Below are 20028 nucleotides of genomic sequence, written 5' to 3'. Positions count from 1 at the left end.
ATTCCCTCCCAACCGCAGGCTGTCACCGAGTAGGGCACCAAAGTCCGAGCAATCCCCACCCTCCAGTAGGGGGGGTTGGCGGGAGAGAGGATAGCCTCCCCTACCAGCCACCCCAGGTCAACTCCCAGAGCCGCCTCCACTTCCCACCCTTATAGCAGATCGCTTCATTGTCCAGTATTCTAGTCATAAAATTCTTCCATTCCAACAGAGCGGGACAGGTTGCCGAGCCTCATTTTCTCGCAATTAGTACTTTACCTTTTTACAAAGAGAATGTATTGGTTTATTTGAATTTCCCACATACATAGGTAAATCAAAAAGAACTGCTTCGAGTGAAGGGTTAACTATAGTTTTAATTTTCCTCTCTAGTTCTAACAACACAGCACTCCAGAATTTATGTATAATAGGGCATTCCCAGAAGAGATGAACATAGCCTGCACCAGGAGAACCGCACTTCCAGCAACAGAGCTTGCTCCTCTCTCCAGGATATATCCTAGCCAAAAATCTGGGGGTGTAATAAAGTTGATGTACAACTTTAAATTGGATCAACCGATGTTGAGTAGCTAATGAGGCCTTCTTAATGTTGCAATAAATCTCGCCCCAAGGTAATGGGTCTATCCTCCCCAGTTCAGTCTGCCACTTTTTTTTGTTAGTTAACGTGGTAATACTACATAAAAATTTACGAAATCGTGCGTAAATAAGTGAAAGTTTAGTGCTAATGCCTACTGATGCAAAACAAAAATCTAGAAAAGAATTTTCCTGAACAGTGACAAGGTCTTTACTTACTTTAAAAGTGGACAAAAATGCATGTTTTAATTGAAAATAACGAAAATGGGCCAAAAACTTTATTTCTGAATCATGAAAAAATTCTGTGATGCCTTTCCCCTAATTTGGTTAAGTGATTTACCTTCGTGATATCCCTACGGATCCAGTAATTATTGTCTGGTAACATCAAAAATTCGTTTAAATAAACATTATCTCACAAGGGAGTAAAGTGAAGAGCTGATGTGACCTTCATATAAAATTTCACCTTATTCCACACTTTAAATAACATCTTCCCTATGGGGCATTTCTCCTTTATCCGCAACTGTCCCGACTCCAAAAAAGTGAAAATATTATCCCCTGAAAAACTATATGTAATACCAAGATATTGCATCAAATAATTAGGTGCAACATTAATACACCACTGCAACTGTGCACATAAAAAATATCCTTGAAAAAAAGGCAGAGCAAGACCACAATCCGGCTCTGCCAACCAGAAATACTTCTGTTTAATACGAACCCTTCCTCAACCCCAAATAAGGTAATTGATAATCCTCTCCAGAAGATAAAAAAGGAATCATTTATTCAAACCGGACACGGGACAATAACATAAAGCATAACTGGTAGCACGATCATTTTAACCAAAGCAATCTTATCAGTCTGAGATAGGGGAAGCCTCTGCCAGGCCCTAACTTTCTGCCTAATATTGTCAATCACTGGGCTGATGTTTAAAGCAATATAGCCATCCAGATCTACTCCGATTTTTAAACCCAGATAATTTAAATGGTCTTTAGTAGAAAGTATACGAACAATTCTATCACCCTGTGGACACTCACGACTTAATGGAAGTAACATAGATTTATCCCAATTAATTGAGTAACCGGACACAGAGCCGTATTCATCAATAATATGCATAACTCAGGGAATCGCTCGGTATCCGTCACTCAAAAACAATAGGATGTCGTCGGCGTAAAGACTAATCCTATCATCTGCTCCCCATTCCCCAAAGCCAGCCAATCCAGGGTCGGATCTAATTCTACAAGCAAGAGGCTCCATAAAAATGGCAAATAGCAAGTGGGAGAGGGGGCAACCCTGTCTCGTACCCCGCTGCAAAAGGATACTGGGTGTATTAATACTATTTATGTTTATTCTAACAGAGGCTTGTGAATATAGTAATTTAGTTAATTGAATAAAATTCGATCCCAGACCCATTCGCGCCATGGTGCTCCAGAGGAAGGGCCACTCAACCCTGTCGAAAGCTTTGGCAGTATCCAATGACAGGAGGGAGAGCCCCCCCCCCCCCCATCTGTATATTCAAGAAAGCCCTTCGTAGGTTAGTTTGGATCTGTCGGCCGGGAACAAAAGCTGTCTGATCGGGATGTGGGATTTGCAAGCAATTTGGCCAGAAGTTTGTAATCGGTATTAAGCAAAGATATCGGCCAAAAAGAATCTATACAACTTTTATCCTTATCTTTTTTTCAATATTAAAGTAACAATGGCCTCTCTCAACGAAGGCGGAAGAACTCTGCAGCTCTGAGATTCATTAATTACCTGCAACAAAAAAGATAACAATACCTCACCATGCGTTTTATATACATCGAACGGCAAACCGTCAGACCCTGGCGATGAACTCCCCCGAACTACAGTCAAAACCGACTGAAGCTCTTGGAGCTGAATCAGAGCATTCAATTGTAAAGAATCCTGATCTGACAATATTGGAATATTCAATTGATTCAAAAAGTGTTCAATATACACCTCTTTCCCACCAAGTTGGGATTGATATAATACAGAAAAGTGTTTCCAAAATTCTGCTCTGATGCCATCCGAATCAGCTATAACCCTCCCAGCACCTACCCGCAGAGAGCACACTTTTTCATAACATCTCTGGCTGGCAGTGATCCTAGAGAGAAGTCTTCCTGGTTTGCCCCCCTCAGAGAACCGCTTCAAGCCCTGAAAGAAGAGTTTATGCTGAGCCTAATTAGCCATATAATTCAGATATTCTTCCCTAGCTTCCTTCCAATTCTGCTGAGTGCCCTCATCTAATAATGTTGTGGCACTTACACATTCTTTGACTTTATCCGACAATGCTCTTTCCTGTTTATAAAAGGCAGATTTTTTATTTTTTATCTTCAAGAAATAGATCCCACGAATATGCGCCTTTAATGAGTCCCATACTGCCTGAATATGAGCCACACCATAATTTATATGCCAAAATTCAGCAATATTTTCTTTAAAAAAAATCCAGTTCTTTAATTATATGAATCCCATGTGGATTCAAACGAAAGGGACGACAAATAGGACTAGCATCCATATTCTTGAAGATCATTAGCATTGGAGCATGGTCGGATACACTATGTGCCTCATATTTCATTTTAGCTATTAAATCTAGCATGTCGCTGCTGGCGAGGGAAAGGTCTATTCTAGACATACTTTTATACGTATTGCTAAAACAAGAAAAGACCTTCCTATCGCCATATAGCGACCGCCAAATATCCACCAGTGCAAGCTCCTCACATATCCAAGACAACACTGAATGCTTACCAGCACTTTGTTTGGGGCCGGCAATAGTAGACACTCTATCCAGACCAGGGTCCAGAACACAATTAAAATCTCCAGAAACCAAAACAAGGCACTTATCTCTACAAAAAATAAACTCAGCCAAACATGAGAGTACTCTGGAAGAAAACGGGTGGGGGGGGGGGGGGGGGGGGACACACATACACAAAGGCAAGAATGCACACATGCCCATTCCAGCAACCGTATAAAAAAACAAAATTACCATACTTATCAACTAAGGAATCAAGTGGATCGAAAGCTATAGCTTTATGAATACACTGATGCCACGGGCGTATGTGGACCAATAAGAGTGATATTCCAGCTTAGCCCATCTTTTCTTCATATAGCCAAGATTCTCCTGTGAAGTATGTGTTTCCAAAAGAGCAACGATCACTGGGAGATCTTTATTAATGTGGTCAAAAACCATAATTCTCTTTGTCCTGTCCCCTAACCCCCGTATATTCCAAGTCAATACCCTATGTGCCATTTATAAATACATACAGACAAAAAATGGAGGAACGGCCCAGGAGGAGGCCTATCCCAGCCCCCGACCCCCTGCCCGGCGACAGCCATAACCCACCCATATCCCCCCCACTCCCCTCATTATGACTTATGAGGAAAAAACTCCTCATCCGCCTCTTCCAATCAACCTAACTCTCTCTCCAACCACCTCCCCACCAGCCCTCTCCACCCCCATAAGAAAAGAAACAGAAGAGACAAAAATAATTAACAAACAATTAAAACGTATAAACCGTTAGCATCCAACCATTCCACAGCATCCCGGGAGCAGCAAAAAAGTGAACCTTATCTCTGAATACAACCCTAAGTCTAGCTGGGTACAACATGGAATGTTTAATATTAGCTGCATAAAACGTTTTTTAATATCAGAAAAGGCTCTACGTTTATTTTGCGTTTCACGAGAGAAGTCTGGATACAATTGAATTTTATTCCCGTTATACTCAATGTCAAACATCTCTCTTCTCCGCCTTAACAGCCAATCCCGATCCCCAATACACATCAATTTAACCAGTATGACTCTCGGCCAATAACCTGTAGGAGGTTTCACGAAGGGGATTCTATGCGCTCTTTCCACTATCAAAGACAGAGAACCATCATCTGTCTTAAATGTATCTATCAGCCATTTTTGTATAAAACCAGTGGAATCATCTTTCTCTACACCCTCCGGAAAACCTATTATTCACAGATTCCACCTCCGTGATCGATCCTCAAGGTCTGTTAATTTATTCCTTAACCATATACGATCCTGATCTATTTCAACCACCTTATTCTTAACTCCCTCCAACTCCTGTTTAACGTTATGAATCTCCCTATCAGTATCTTTCATTCTATCTCTCATTTTACTCATATCATCCCTAATTACTGTAACATCAATCTGTAGACTGGAAACTGTAACGGTTAGTTCAGCCAGAGACTGATTCGTAGTTTTAACGGTAGCTAGAATTTCAACAAGCTTTTGGTCTATGGTTGCTAAATCTTCTTTGTTATTGTTAGGACTAGCCACTTCACTTGCAACCAACACGGCCTCAGGCTCTGGCTGAAGGGTAAGTTTTTGCAGTGTTTGAAAGCAGGCATATGGCTAGAGAAATTACTTGGAGGTCATCTATTATATATATATATATATATATATATATATATATATATATATACAATACAACTTATCAATATGTGCAGTGATTAAGGAAAGTATAGTCCAATAAAAAAAAAGGGAGAAAAGAAAGAAAATACTTATTTTCCGCAGAAAAGATGTCCGTTGGTGAAATAGTCTGTTGCAGGGATAAAGTCCAAGAAACCTTTGTCCAGAATGTAATAATCCGAATATGCCTACAGCCCACGGGTACTCTGGCTGAGGCCCTCTTCAGGTGTTGTTAAAAGTGGAGAACTGCCTTTAGCAGATTCTAGGTCTTTGCTATAAGCATCCCAGAATCAAGGCGGGGAATTGAGAGTCCGCCTGCTGGGGCCGGCTGTATTTCTGAGTTGAATGCCAGTTCTGAAATATGGTATGTGCCATATCTCGGGATGTCTCCGCTGTACATAATTAGCAAGCACAGATTCACATTCCCCAGTTCAGGGACACCAAAGGGATACCAAATATGACTATTATAACTGGTTCTATGATGGGGTAACACCATAACTTTACCTGGGCATCTCCTAGAGTTATGTTTGTCATATGTAATTGTCCAGTGAATTCTGAGTGACACGATGACGTAATTGTTACATCCGTAAGATGCATGGTCTCTCTTAAAAAGGGTAAATATCATATCTCAGATTCATGTTTCAATCTGGGAACCTTGGTGCCAGCCTGTCTGAAATAAATACTGTTTAATAGACCCATTGATCAATAAGGGATAGTAATATTGATAATATTGGGAGGACGGTTCAATATTCTCGCGGATCATCCGTGACAAACATAAGTTAATAACGTAAGGTCAATCCAAAAACCGATATCCAACACATAAAAATAACAAACCGTGCGAACTGGAAAGATAACCAATTCTCCAGTCCTCATCTGATTTTAGAAAAAAATATGAATATAGTTATTAATAGGTTAGTTCTTAGAAGAATAACACTTGCACAGAACAGGTGATGACTCCAGACGTTGACAGTGGCCCAAAACATGAAACAGTTAGAAACAAATAATAATAATGTTAATAATGCCACTTGCTTCCAGCAGTCAGAGAAATGGGGGGGGGGGGGGGGGGATCAAACTTTAAAGGGAAGATCTTCAAAGAGGGGCCCAATTCCTATAGTTATCAATAGGTTAACACTTACACAGAATAGTAACACTTGCACAGAACAGGTGGTCACTCCAGACATTAACGGTGGCCCAGGACATCAACCAGTTAGGAACAGATTATAGTGATATTAGTAATGCCACTTGCTTCCAGCACGCAGTCAAAGAGATGGGGGGGACACAAAACAGGTGATCACGCCAGACATTGATAGTGGCCCAAGACATCAACCAGTTAGAAACAAATTATAATAATATTAATCATGCTACTTGCTTCCAGCAGTCAGAGAGATGGAGGGGAACTTTAAAGGGGAGATCTTCAAAAAGGGGCCCAATTCCAATAGATTGCGCCCACCCCGACAATGAGAGGTTCGCGTAAAAAAACAGCTTCCCCCCTCCCCCACAGTAACACTAAGCCGGCTCACCAATCTTCAGCCCCTATTCACAAGGCCAGAGCATCCAAATAGGTGTCTTATGGCCTCAGGCAGCGCTCACTCCATACACACACCGATACAGCTCCACCCTGGCGTCCCATGAGGGGATCAACACCGATGCGCAGTACAGAGAGTGGAAACTGCGCTTCGCATCCCTTCAGCGACCCTCAAATGTACCGCCAAACAGCAGCACCGAACGGGGAATTCAAACGCCAGCCAGCTCGTCACTCCCCAGCAAAGAACCCCAACATGAAGGAAGCCAGAGCAGCAGAGCAGCAGCCGAATCTCACCAACAGCCACAGCAGCCGAAGATAGCCATTCTCAACGGTACATAATCGTTACCCAGGGGTGTTCACTCAGACGGACTGCAGGAGACGCTAGTAGCGAAACACAGGAGACGCTGGGAGCAAGGAGGGCGGGGGGAAGCACCGGGAGGAGCGCAGCACGTCCGTCTCTACGTCATGCCGTAGCAAAAAGTCACAGGAAATTTTAAATGCACTTCAGCCACTTGTACACTGCAAAGCACACCCTCCTTGAGCTGCAGCGTCAGAACGGCATCCCCCAACATAGGCTGATATGCGACGTTTCCACCCGTTGGAATTCCACCCTCCATATTTTGGACCGATTATATGAACAGAAAAAGGCCATAAACGATTTCTTGATGATACAGGAGGATAGAGGTACTCCCTTGTGTAACTTCGACGTTAGCCAGTGGCAGCTTATGAGTGACACCTACTGTTTGCTCGGGCCCTTTGAGGAGGCCACTTTATTTGTCAGTCACCAGGACTACGGGATGAACAACATCATTCCACTGATTCATGTCCTGAAGCAGATGCTGGTAAATCTGACTGGCCAGGGGACAGGAGACATGGGGACTACATCTCACAGCCACATAAGCCCTGTGGGGGCTGAACTAGAGCAGGAGGAGGACATTCGAGCACAAGCAATGCATAGATAAATGGGTGGTTTTTCTACACAGGTGAAAGGAGAGGAGGAGCAGGAGCAGCCGGAGGAGCTACAGGGCGATGAGGAAGATGAGGCAGATGACCCAGACACACCGTGGCAGTCTGCAGTGGAGATGGAGGTAGTCCCTCCGACTCACTTGCTCAAATGGCCCGATTCATGCTCAGTTGCTTGCGTAGTGACAGACGAATTGTCACCATTTGGCAAAGGGATGACTACTGGCTCTCCACCATGTTAGACTCTCGCTACTGGTCCAAAATGGGGGCCTTTTTTACACCCACTGAGAGGGAGGACAAACTGAACTACTATAGAGACATCCTATGTAGTCAGTTGGCAGCTGCCTATGTGCACCATTGCCCATCCGCACGCAGGTCTGACCAGGAGAGCCCTCTGTACTGATGTTCAACTGCCATGGCTGCTATGGGGGAGGGTGCAGGACCAGATCCATCAGCAGCAACTTGCTGTAAGTCTAGTCACTGATGAGCAGTTTTCTTAAACCGCCTACTGAAGAAACTACTCACCAGCAGTAGCAGGTAAACATAGAGCAGAACCTAAACCAGCAGGTTGTGGCATACTTGGAGTACAAACTGCCACCCCACATCGAAGATCCTCTGGACTACTGGTTAGCTAAACTCAATTTGTGGCCACAACTGGCCGAGTTTGCCCTGGATAAGCTTTCCTGCCCATCCAGCAGTGTGGCATCAGAGCGGGTGTTTAGTGTGGCGGGAGTCTCCTCATGCTGCTGCCACTTCCCCACTCTGTCATTGGGCCACTCTATGGTCTCCTCATGCTGCTGCCACCTCAAAACTTTGTCACTGGGCCACTTTGTGGTCTCCTCATACTGCTGAAACCTCTCCACTCTGTCACTGGGCCACTCTGTGGCCTCGTCATGCTGCTGCCACCTCACCACTCTGTGGTCTCCTCATGCTGCTGCCAGCTCACCACTATGTCATTGGGCCACTCTGTGGTCTCCTCATGCTGCTTCCAGCTCTCCACTCGGTTGCTGGGCCACTCTGAGGTCTCCTCATATTGCTGCCAGCTCACCACTATGTCACTGGGCCACTCTGTTGTCTCCTCATGCTGTTTCCACCTCACCACTCTATCACTGGGCCACTGTGTGGTCTCCTCATGCTGCTGTCACCTCACCACTATGTCATTGGGCCACTCTGTGGTCTCCTCATGCTGCTGCCACCTCACCACTCTGTGGTCTCCTTATGCTGCTGCCAGATCACCACTATATCACTGGGCCACTCTGTGGTCTCCTCATGCTGCTGCCATCTCACCACTCTGTGGTCTCCGCATGCTGCTGTCAGCTCACCACTATGTCACTAGGCCACTCTGTGGTCTCCTCATGCTGCTGCCTCCTCAACAGTCTTTCACTGGGCCACTCTGTGGTCTCCTCATGCTACTGCCACCTCCCTACTCATACAACAGTAAAAATATTTAATCTATTTGGATTCAGTCTCTCCTGCACACAAACGTCAATTCTCCAGAGAGGCTTGTCTTTCTGTCCAGCTGATAAATTCAATGAATTTGAACTCTTTGTTGACCTGAATACATTTATAAGGAACATCACTCTCCAAAGGCACTTTGCTATCAAGTCTAGAGCCATTACGACTGACGACAAAAAATGGGATCCTGGGATTAATACCGAAACATCGGCACCCCTTACCGATCTTAAGCCGAAATCTACTTTTAACCCCACACACCACAGGGGCAATCACATCAACACCTTTTTCTCTCTGGTCGCCAAAGAGACGAGAAATATTAATAGGAGTATTAAGACTAGAGATAACCTTACCAAAGAGGAAAAGGAAGCACTGACTGAACTCACTAACAACAATCTTCTGGTTATAAGGAACGCAGATAAGGCGGGTGGAATCGTCCTACAAGATAAAAAAGATTATATCACTGAAGCCAATAGGATATTAGATGACCCGGTCTACTATGAACCACTTCAGACCAACCCACTCACAGAGGATAAGAAAATTCTAAACATCCTTTTGAAACAGGCCGAGGAGAACCGTATTTTAACCAAAAAAGAAAGAAAGTACATTACAATTGATCACCCAAATACAGCACTATTTTACCACTTAACAAAAATTCACAAGGATATGAAGAATCCTCCCGGAAGACCGATTATCTCTGGTATTAACTCCATCACCAGCAATCTCTCCCACTATGTAGACCTATTCCTACAAGAACATGTCACGACTCTCCGATCCTACCTGAGAGACTCTACTCAATTGATCACTATAGCTGGCTTACGCTTGACGTAGCAGCCCTTTATTCCAACATCACACATATAGCAAGAATCAAAACTACCAACCACTATCTAGAAACTAACAGCCGCCTCTCCCCTAATCGCAAAAATTTTATTTTAGACGCCATTCATTTCATCCTGACACACAATGTGTTCTCTTTTGAGGGGAAGATTTACAAACAACGGAACGGGACCGCAATGGGGATGCGTTTCGCGCCTAATTTCGCGAACTTATACATGGGTCGCTTTGAAGAAGAATATATCTTTGACGGTCATCCCTGGAAAGACAATATCGTTTTCTACAAACGATATATTGATGATCTAATTTTGATCTGGAATGGCTCCAATGAGGAAGCCTAAGCTTTCGCATCCCATCTTAATACAAACTCTTGGAATCTTTCCTTTACCTCTAACCTTTCAGCCCTGTACACTGAATACCTTGATCTGATACTTTACTCAGACAACCACACCATCAAAGCCAAAACATATTTTAAGACAGTGGATAGTAATAGTTATCTTGACTACAGGAGTGGCCATTATAAAAAATGGAAAGATAACATCCCTTACAGTCAGTTTAAACGTATCAGAAGGAATTGTACAGACACCAGCGACTTTCTCCTTCAGAGCGAACTATTACGGTCCAGATTTAAAAGAAAAAATACCCTAAGGGGATTATAGAAGATGCATTCCTAAGAGCAAACAGACAGAGCCAGGAGGAATGTTTGAACGTGAAGGGGAAGAATAAACCTGCGGAAACAATAGGCACTGAAAAATATAAAACTTCTTTCATCACTACTTATAATCCCAATCATGAGGCTCTAAGAACCATTTTAAGAAAGCATTGGCATATAACTCAAAGATGATCCACACCTCAAAGACACTATACCGGCCAAACCACGGATCACCTTTAGGAGAGCAAGAACACTTAAAAATATACTTGCACCAAGCAAGTTAAAAAAGAAGAATACCACTATAGCCCCAACGAATATGCTAAATATGATGAGTCTCCCCAAATACATTGGCATCTACAAATGCAACCACAAGTTATGCAAATGTTGCATGAATATTACCAATCGAGCGCAAGAGTTCAGAAGCAATTCGACAGGAGAAGAATTTACCATAAAAAGTTTTTTGAATTGTTCTTCCTCCTATATAATATACTTGATGGAATGTGAATGCGGAATGCAGTATGTGGGCCATACAATACAGTCTTTGAGGGAGAGAGTGAACAAGCACCGCTCGAACATCATGCGAGGATATTTAAAGCACAGTGTCTCCCAACACTTTCTCTCCACCCACAACAAAGATCCATCCAAATTAATAATTTCACCAATTGAACAAATCACCGAAACTGCCCCGGATAGATTCAGCTACAGAAAAGGGAAATGTTCTGGATCTTCAAACTACAAACCCTGGAACCCTACGGACTAAACGAAAGTCTTGAAAGCAAGTGTTTTAAAAAAAAATTACACCCAACCTGTTCCTCTCCTCCCCTCCGTAGCAGTATATCATCACTACCATTGCATCCCACTTAATACGACTGCCCTCCATCCCAGCCAAATATAATTCATCATCCTGCGTTAGTAACATCATCTTATGATCCTCCCAACACCCCTTCTGTATCATCAGTGCCACACAGACTTTTTACTTCAGTACTCATCACTACTCACTCCCCTGCCTGCCGCACGGACTGCCGACCAAGCTCCGCCCCCTTCAGACTCTCCTCCAATGGAGCGCCGCCCTTCTCTCACTTCCTCTTACTTCGTACGGTGACGAGCGAGCGCTGTGTGTGTCAGCGTTTACCTCGTGCTGCCGATACACCAGCCGTGCTCCCCGCACCACCGACATAAGGTAATTCACATCCTCTCCTCTTCTCAAAACAACAACATCTATATATTACAGTTTATGTAACCCGCCATGGGTTTCCCAAACCAATAGTTTGATTCTACTATCCTTTCATATCTGTTTATACACTGCTCAAAAAAATAAAGGGAACACTTAAACAACACAATGTAACTCCAAGTCAATCAAACTGTCCACTTAGGAAGCAACACTGAGTGACAATCAATTTCACATGCTGTTGTGCAAATGGGATAGACAACAGGGGGAAATTATAGGCAATTAGCAAGACACCCCCAAGGAGTGGTTCTGCAGGTGGTGACCACAGATCACTTCTCAGTTCCTATGCTTTCTGGCTGATGTTTTGGTCACTTTTGAATGCTGGCGGTGCTTTCACTCTAGTGGTAGCATGAGACGGAGTCTACAACCCACACAAGTGGCTCAGGTAGTGCAGCTTATCCAGGATGGCACATCAATGCGAGCTGTGGCAAGAAGGTTTGCTGTGTCTGTCAGCGTAGTGTCCAGAGCATGGAGGCGCTACCAGGAGACAGGCCAGTACATCAGGAGACGTGGAGGAGGCCGTAGGAGGGCAACAACCCAGCAGCAGGACCGCTACCTCCGCCTTTGTGCAAGGAGGAACAGGAGGAGCACTGCCAGAGCCCTGCAAAATGACCTCCGGCAGGCCACAAATGTTCATGTGTCTGCTCAAACGGTCAGAAACAGACTCCATGAGGGTGATATGAGGGCGCGACATCCACAGGTGGGGGTTGGGCTTACAGCCTAACACCGTGCAGGACGTTTGGCATTTGCCAGAGAACACCAAGATTGCCAAATTCGCCACTGGCGCCCTGTGCTCTTCACAGATGAAAGCAGGTTCACACTGAGCACATGTGACAGACGTGACAGAGTCTGGAGACGCCGTGGAGAACGTTCTGCTGCCTGCAACATCCTCCAGCATTACCGGTTTGGCATTGGGTCAGTAATGGTGTGGGGTGGCATTTCTTTGGAGGGCCGCACAGCCCTCCATGTGCTCGCCAGAGGTAGCCTGACTGCCATTAGGTACAGAGATGAGATCCTCAGACCCCTTGTGAGACCATATGCTGGTGCGGTTGGCCCTGGGTTCCTCCTAATGCAAGACAATGCTAGACTTCATGTGGCTGGAGTGTGTCAGCAGTTCCTGCAAGACGAAGGCATTGATGTAATGGACTGGCCCGCCCGTTCCCCAGACCTGAATCCAATTGAGCACATCTGGGACATCATGTCTCGCTCTATCCACCAACGTCACGTTGCACCACAGACTGTCCAGGAGTTGGCAGATGCTTTAGTCCAGGTCTGGGAGGAGATCCCTTAGGAGACCTCCCGCCACCTCATCAGGATCATGCACAGGCGTTGCAGGGAGGTCATACAGGCACGTGGAGGCCACACACACTACTGAGCCTCATTTTGACTTGTTTTAAGGACATTACATCAAAGTTGGATCAGCCTGTAGTGTGTTTTTCCACTTTCATTTTGAGTGTGACTCCAAATCCAGACCTCCATGGGTTGAAAAATTTGATTTCCATTTTTAATTTTTGTGTGATTTTGTTGTCAGCACATTCAACTATGTAAAGAACAAAGTATTTCAGAAGAATATTTAATTAATTCAGATCTAGGATGTGTTATTTTTGTGTTCCCTTTATTTTTTTTGAGCAGTGTATATTTAACCCACTATGAACCAATAGATCAATTGAATTACCTGTTTATATACAACAAGACAATTATCACCAGTGTTGGGATATTATGAACTAGTGATGACACCTGCAACTGATCTCTGTACATGTTATCATGCATTCTTAGCATTTCCTTGCAACAAGTCATTTTTTCATTCTTCATTCTTCATTCATTACCTTCTGCACCCTTGTGTGGACACACGGGTGTGCATGTGTGTATGTATGTGGATACATATGTGAGTACATTTGTTTGTGTACATATATGTGTACATGCGCTTCCGTGATATATATTAAGGGACTTCACATTGACATTATCTCTCCGTACGTCCCCGTCCCCCGACTCCTTACACAATACTTTACACTACCACACAACATTGTTGTTCAAATTATACTGCTATTTTATTTAACCAATCACTGACCTAGTATCTTCCTTACTGAATAGGTTTTTGACCAACAACCTAAAAACCTCCGGTATGTACAGACTATTTTCTATTTTCCACATTATGGTTTATTACTATTTTATAGAAAATAGGATTAACTTTGATCGCACTGTAGAAGAAAGAGGTTTAGCTTCAAGAATCTTAGACATATGATGCTTTTATCCATCTCTTGATTTGTTATGCGTACACTTTAAATGTAATGATATACTCATTTACACTCCTTTTTTATGAATCTATATAAGTATATATTCTTGCATATTCATTTTATTCATAGGTATTATTTATACACCCAGGCATTTCTGTGTGTCTATTTTATTTCATATACAGTATATGATGTTTCACTGCTATTACGGTTATCATCATTATTATTATTACTATTGCTATGTTTTTCATCTCTAGTCTTAATTCAATTTTATCTTAAATTTTATCTTCATCCAACGTTTATTTTTGTTTTTTACTAAATTTTATTTTCCATTTTTATATGTTTATTATCATTTTGTATATGGTGTGTCCTTTAGATTTGATAAAGGGGTCAGAAGTACCCCGAAACGCATTGTCTACCAATAAACCTGAAAAATACTAATTATCCAGTTGTGATAGTGCGCCTCCTACTGTCCATACGTTCGACCGAAACAGTCAAGCGTCCTTTCTTCTTGTTCCCACCTCCCTACTCTGTCACTGGGCCACTCTGTGGTCTCCTCATGCTGATGCCACTTCACCACTTTGTCACTGGGCGACTCTATGGTATCCTCATGCTGCTGCCAGCTCACCACTATGACTCTGGGCCACTGTGTGGTCTTCTCATGCAGCTGCCACCTTACCACTCTGTGGTTTCCTCATGCTGCTGCCAGCTCACTACTATGTCACTGTGCCACTCTGTGGTATCCCCATGCTACTGCCACCTCACCACTCTGTTGTCTTCTTATGCTGCTGCTACCTCAACACTCTGTCACTGGGCTCTACTCTGTGGTCTCCTCATGCTGCTGCTACCTCACTATTCTGTCACTGGGCCACTCGGTGGACTTTTCATGCTGTTTCCACCCTCCCCACTCCATGACTGGGCCACTATCTTGCCTTTATGGCCTGGATGGCATCCCCATTTATTTGACCCTTCTTCTGATCTGTCAGAAGGAAGTGAAAATAAGACACACAACAGATCCTGTCTATGTCTATGTAAGGCCTGTGTGACATGATCCCTATTTTGCATAAGAATTGGCTTATTATTTAGTAGCCAAAAGCAGGTGTAGGTACAAAACACAGAAGATTCCGTTCACGTGTCCTTCCTGTTTTGGATCCACTCCTGTTTTTTTTTGGCTTCAGCAATACTGATAGATTACTGACCAAATGCTGACCGAGTGCAGATAAATGCTCAACAGATAGGATCCATATTTTTTTTTCATATTTTTTTTTTTTGGGGGGGGGGGGGGGGTTATTGTTCTGACGGATTAGAGGAAGAGCAAAATTATCAGTGATGTCAACACAAACTTACTGCTGACACCCTCTCCACTCTGTCAGGGGGGCTCTACTTGTATAAGCATTTAATTGAACAGATTCTGTAGAAATCTATGTGTAATCAGCTGACGATGGTGTGAAAGAAGTGCGCTCTTTCACGCTATAGTAGGATCTTCGGCCTCTGCACAGTTCTTTATACCTGGCGCTAACCATGACCTGTATGGCTGAGTTCACACTTGAGTTATTTGGTCAATTTTGGCCCCATGAAGTGTGCAGTGATTCTAAGAGCGACGCCTGTCATCTGCGTGTCATACTGACTCACAGTATTGTTTCACTACCACAGCAGACTCCCTATGCGTGTTTCTGAAAGGCACAGTGTTCTACACCACTATACAGGCACTCTGCAGCCAGGAAATAGCTGTTGTTTTTTTATGCAATTCACCACAAATAAATTTGGATTGAATCAAATCTTTTAGGAAAATTCAGGGAACCGACTGAATCGAATTTTTGAGAAATTCGGAAATCTCTTGTGATAACTAATGTAGGCCTTAATACCTTTATTTAAAAAAATATTTTTTTGGGGTTATTGAATTTATTCAAACCAGCATATAGGTAATTTCTACAGCAATATACAGGGTAGCGCACAAAATTATCTGTGAGTGATACCGAATTTTAGCCCAAATCCGTTTCCATTTATTTCTGTTTCCACATGGTTCCAATTTATTTTTTGGGGTTGCTGAAGTTAATACCAGCATATACATGATTTACTACAGCTATACACAGGGTAGCGAGCAAAAGTATCTGTGAGTGATAATCAATTTATGCCTAAATCTGTTTCCATTTATTTCTGTCCCCACCCTGTTCCAATCAAATTTTTTTTTGGTGGGTGTTAAAATTATTAAAACCAGCATATATGTGATTACTGCACCAATACACAGGGTAGTGCGCAACATTATCTATAAGGCCCAAAAATGTTGAGTTTCCCAATAAATGGCTCAGAGTATACTGTGCCCACTGTGCTCCCCAATACTATACTGCATGAACAGGTTCCCACAAAACTACTAGTACCACGCAGATAATGCCCTCTTTAATAATTATCGGTACAAAGTTCCCTACTAATTAACTGCGTCCAGTACATAGTGTTCCTGACGCTAATAGTGTCAAAATAGTGTCTGCCAAAATAATTGTGCCAAACTGATACTGTGCCAGTGTGCCTCCTACAGTAATAGTGCTCCCCAAAATCCTACCAATAGAAATGATTATTTCCCAAGTGCACTTAGTGTTAGCAGTGCCCCCAATAGTAATAATGCCTCCATTGTGCCTATACTAGTAATTATATTCCCTATTATCCCCCAGTAGTATAGTAGTAATATATGCCTTAACACATACTAAATAGTAGTCAGGAGAGAAAAACTAAACAAGTACCAAAATAAACTCCCTTAATTAAAATGTACTTTTTATTAAATATCCATTAAAATAAGAAAACTTCTCAAATAGTGCAATATCATATCATGCAATTTCAATTCTCATGATGTCCTTCTTTACTCATGGTTTGTTGTCACAGGATATCACAGGAGAGTGGGATTCAGCATGTCTTTTATATTCACAATCTTTTCTGTTCAGTATATCCCCAAAAAAGTTTTCTCCAACTCTAGGTGTTATTGGGAATAACATACAGTACAGACCAAAAGTTTGGACACACCTTCTCATTCAGAGAGTTTTCTTTATTTTCATGACTATGAAAATTGTAGATTCACACTGAAGGCATCAAAACTATGAATTAACACATGTGGAATTATATACATAACAAACAAGTGTGAAACAACTGAAAATATGTCATATTCTAGGTTCTTCAAAGTAGCCACCTTTTGCTTTGATTACTGTTTTGCACACTCTTGGCATTCTCCTGATGAGCTTCAAGAGGTAGTCCCCTGAAATTGTTTTCACTTCACAGGTGTGCCCTGTCAGGTTTAATAAGTGGGATTTCTTGCCTTATAAATGGGGTTGGGACCATCAGTTGCGTTGAGGAGAAGTCAGGTGGATACACAGCTGATAGTCCTACTGAATAGACTGTTAGAATTTGTATTATGGCAAGAAAAAAAGCAGCTAAGTAAAGAAAAATGAGTGGCCATCATTACTTTAAGAAATGAAGGTCAGTCAGTCAGCCGAAAAATTGGGAAAACTTTGAAGGTAAGGGCTATTTGACCATGAAGGAGAGTGATGGGGTGCTGCGCCAGATGACCTGGCCTCCACAGTCACCGGACCTGAACCCAATCGAGATGGTTTGGGGTGAGCTGGACCGCAGAGTGAAGGCAAAAGGGCCAACAAGTGCTAATCATCTCTGGGAACTCCTTCAAGACTGTTGGAAGACCATTTCAGGTGACTACCTCTTGAAGCTCATCAAGAGAATGCCAAGAGTGTGCAAAGCAGTAATCAAAGCAAAAGGTGGCTACTTTGAAGAACCTAGAATATGACATATTTTCAGTTGTTTCACACTTGTTTGTTATGTATATAATTCCACATGTGTTAATTCATAGTTTTGATGCCTTCATAGTCATGAAAATAAAGAAAATTCTTTGAATGAGAAGGTGTGTCCAAACTTTTGGTCGGTACTGTATATATCCCTTTTAGGCCCCTTAATCTCTCCCTGTCTAGAGGCAGAGCACCTGCCCCGAAAGGACCGACCCCACCTCTCGGTTGCTAAACCCTTACAATCCCTACAATCGCCCTAGAAACATGATGTTATTCCCAAAATAGAGAATAAACTTCTTTCATAAACAGAGAAGTCCCATGAGAACCAACCAGATGATATAGTCCTCTAAAGTAGGTCCCAGGGGACAAAAAGACAAGAATATCCCCAACGCTGCGTTTCCCCAGTATTCTCACTGGTTCTTCAGGGGGTAGTATGATATATGGGAGTCAGTCCAATAATGATCCTATAATCCAATTTGTCGTTCTGATGTCTCCTCCAAACAAAATCCCTATGATTGGGAAGTAGACCCTAGGTAAGGCTTAGTGATCAGTGATATGGTGAAATTGCATGATATAATATTGCACATTTGAGGAGGTATTCTTATTTTAATGGAAATTTAATAAAAGGTAAATTTTAATTAAGGGAGTTTATTTTGGTAGTTGTTTAGTAATGTATGCCAGTACAAAAATACCCCATTATAATTTTTGTGCCAATATGCAAAATACCCCCTTATAATATGTGCCAAAACAAAAAATATACTGTTACAATGTGCGCCAGTAAAATAAATACCTTGTTATAGTGTGCAAAAACATATAAAAATACTTCCTTATAAGGTGTGCCAATGTCCCCTTATAATGTATGCCAGTGCAGAAAATGCCCCCATAAAATGTGTGCCAGAACAAAAAATGCACCCTTCTGTGTCTCAGTACAAAAATTGCTCCCTCTTAGTGCCCCCAGTAATGGAGAAATAAAGAGGGTGGTCCCTCAAGGGAGGATGGTGCAATAGCACCCCCCCGGGAAACTACTTGTTAATTAGAACTTTGTGAAATAAAGGGGGTAGTAACGTATTAAAACCTAACTTTTATTAGGATAATTAAGATCCCAGAAATGGGAAGGAAACCCCTTACAGACAAACAAAACAAACAACAGCAGGGAACCTGAGGTGACAGGTCACCTGATGGTCAAGTCCACATTCACGCCTCTGGACGAGGCGGAAGTGGGACTATGTGGCCAATTAACATAAACAGAGTGAAGACCGTGGCAGTGTGCCAGGGGTCTATAAACATGCCATGAGGTGAAAAAAGGCTGGATCTTACCGGTGGTGGACGAACAGGACCTTCAAGTCCAATACCCAAGGAGAGGTGTTCTCACATCTGGATACGTCCTCCAGTTGGTGGTAACTTTATGCGGGAGGGCCACAGGGAAAGTCTGTCCCTGTTAATGCCCTACTTGGCCTGTTATGCCCTAAAGTGCCTCCTAACACGGGGTCCTATCCCCGCAAGGGGTGGCCCCGTCCGGAACCTAACCCTAAATAGATAACCATAGGTAACCCTGTGAAGACAGGGGAAGTGGCCCTATTAGGGGCTTGAAGACCAGGGTGTATCGACTATGTAGAGGCGGAGAACTATTGTGAAGATATACTCAAAGGCCCTACGCGTTTCGTTTGAGAATATATCCTACTCTAAGGGAAATAAGGGCCTCTACCTATGGAAGACCCCTTAACTCGTCAAGGGACAAGGGTCTTGGGTAAAGTACGGGCCCCCGCTCTCAGACCAGCTGTATAGTTATAACAGATGCAGGGGGGGTAAATTGAGATGGCGCAGATTTAGCAGGACTTTTATAGTCCAAATCAACCCAGATACTGTTTTGCATGGAGCGCGTGTAGCCTTTACCATGGGGTGCGGCAGGGCAGATAAGCGTACCGCCCGTCTGCCGGCGTCCAGCAGACGGGCGGTACGCTTATCTGCCCTGCCGCACCCCATGTTAAAGGCTACACGCGCTCCATGCAAAACAGTATCTGGGTTGATTTTGACTATAAAAGTCCTGTTAAGTCTGCGCCATCTCAACTTACCCCCCCCCCCCTGAATCGGTTATAACTATACAGCTGGTCTGAGAGCGGGGGCCCGTCCTCTACCCAAGACCCTTGTCCCCTGACGAGTTAAGGGGTCTTCCATAGGTAGAGGCCCTTTTTTATGTATTTAACAATATCTATACATATACCCATAAAAAAAAGAAATTTAAAGACTTAAAGACTTTAGGTACAGTGTTACCCGAATTTATTGGATAATATATGAGGATATTGCGATTTTGTGATAAGTGCAACGTGTGCACCTGAAGTGACATTTCATCTTCCATCCTTGGATAGAGCTACAGAGGAAACTTTTATATGTA

The sequence above is a fragment of the Bufo bufo genome, chromosome 1 (genome assembly GCF_905171765.1).
Source record: "Bufo bufo chromosome 1, aBufBuf1.1, whole genome shotgun sequence".
Lineage (NCBI taxonomy): Eukaryota > Metazoa > Chordata > Amphibia > Anura > Bufonidae > Bufo > Bufo bufo.
The sequence above is the reverse complement of the archived record's forward strand: the minus strand, read 5'-3'. Positions refer to the sequence as shown.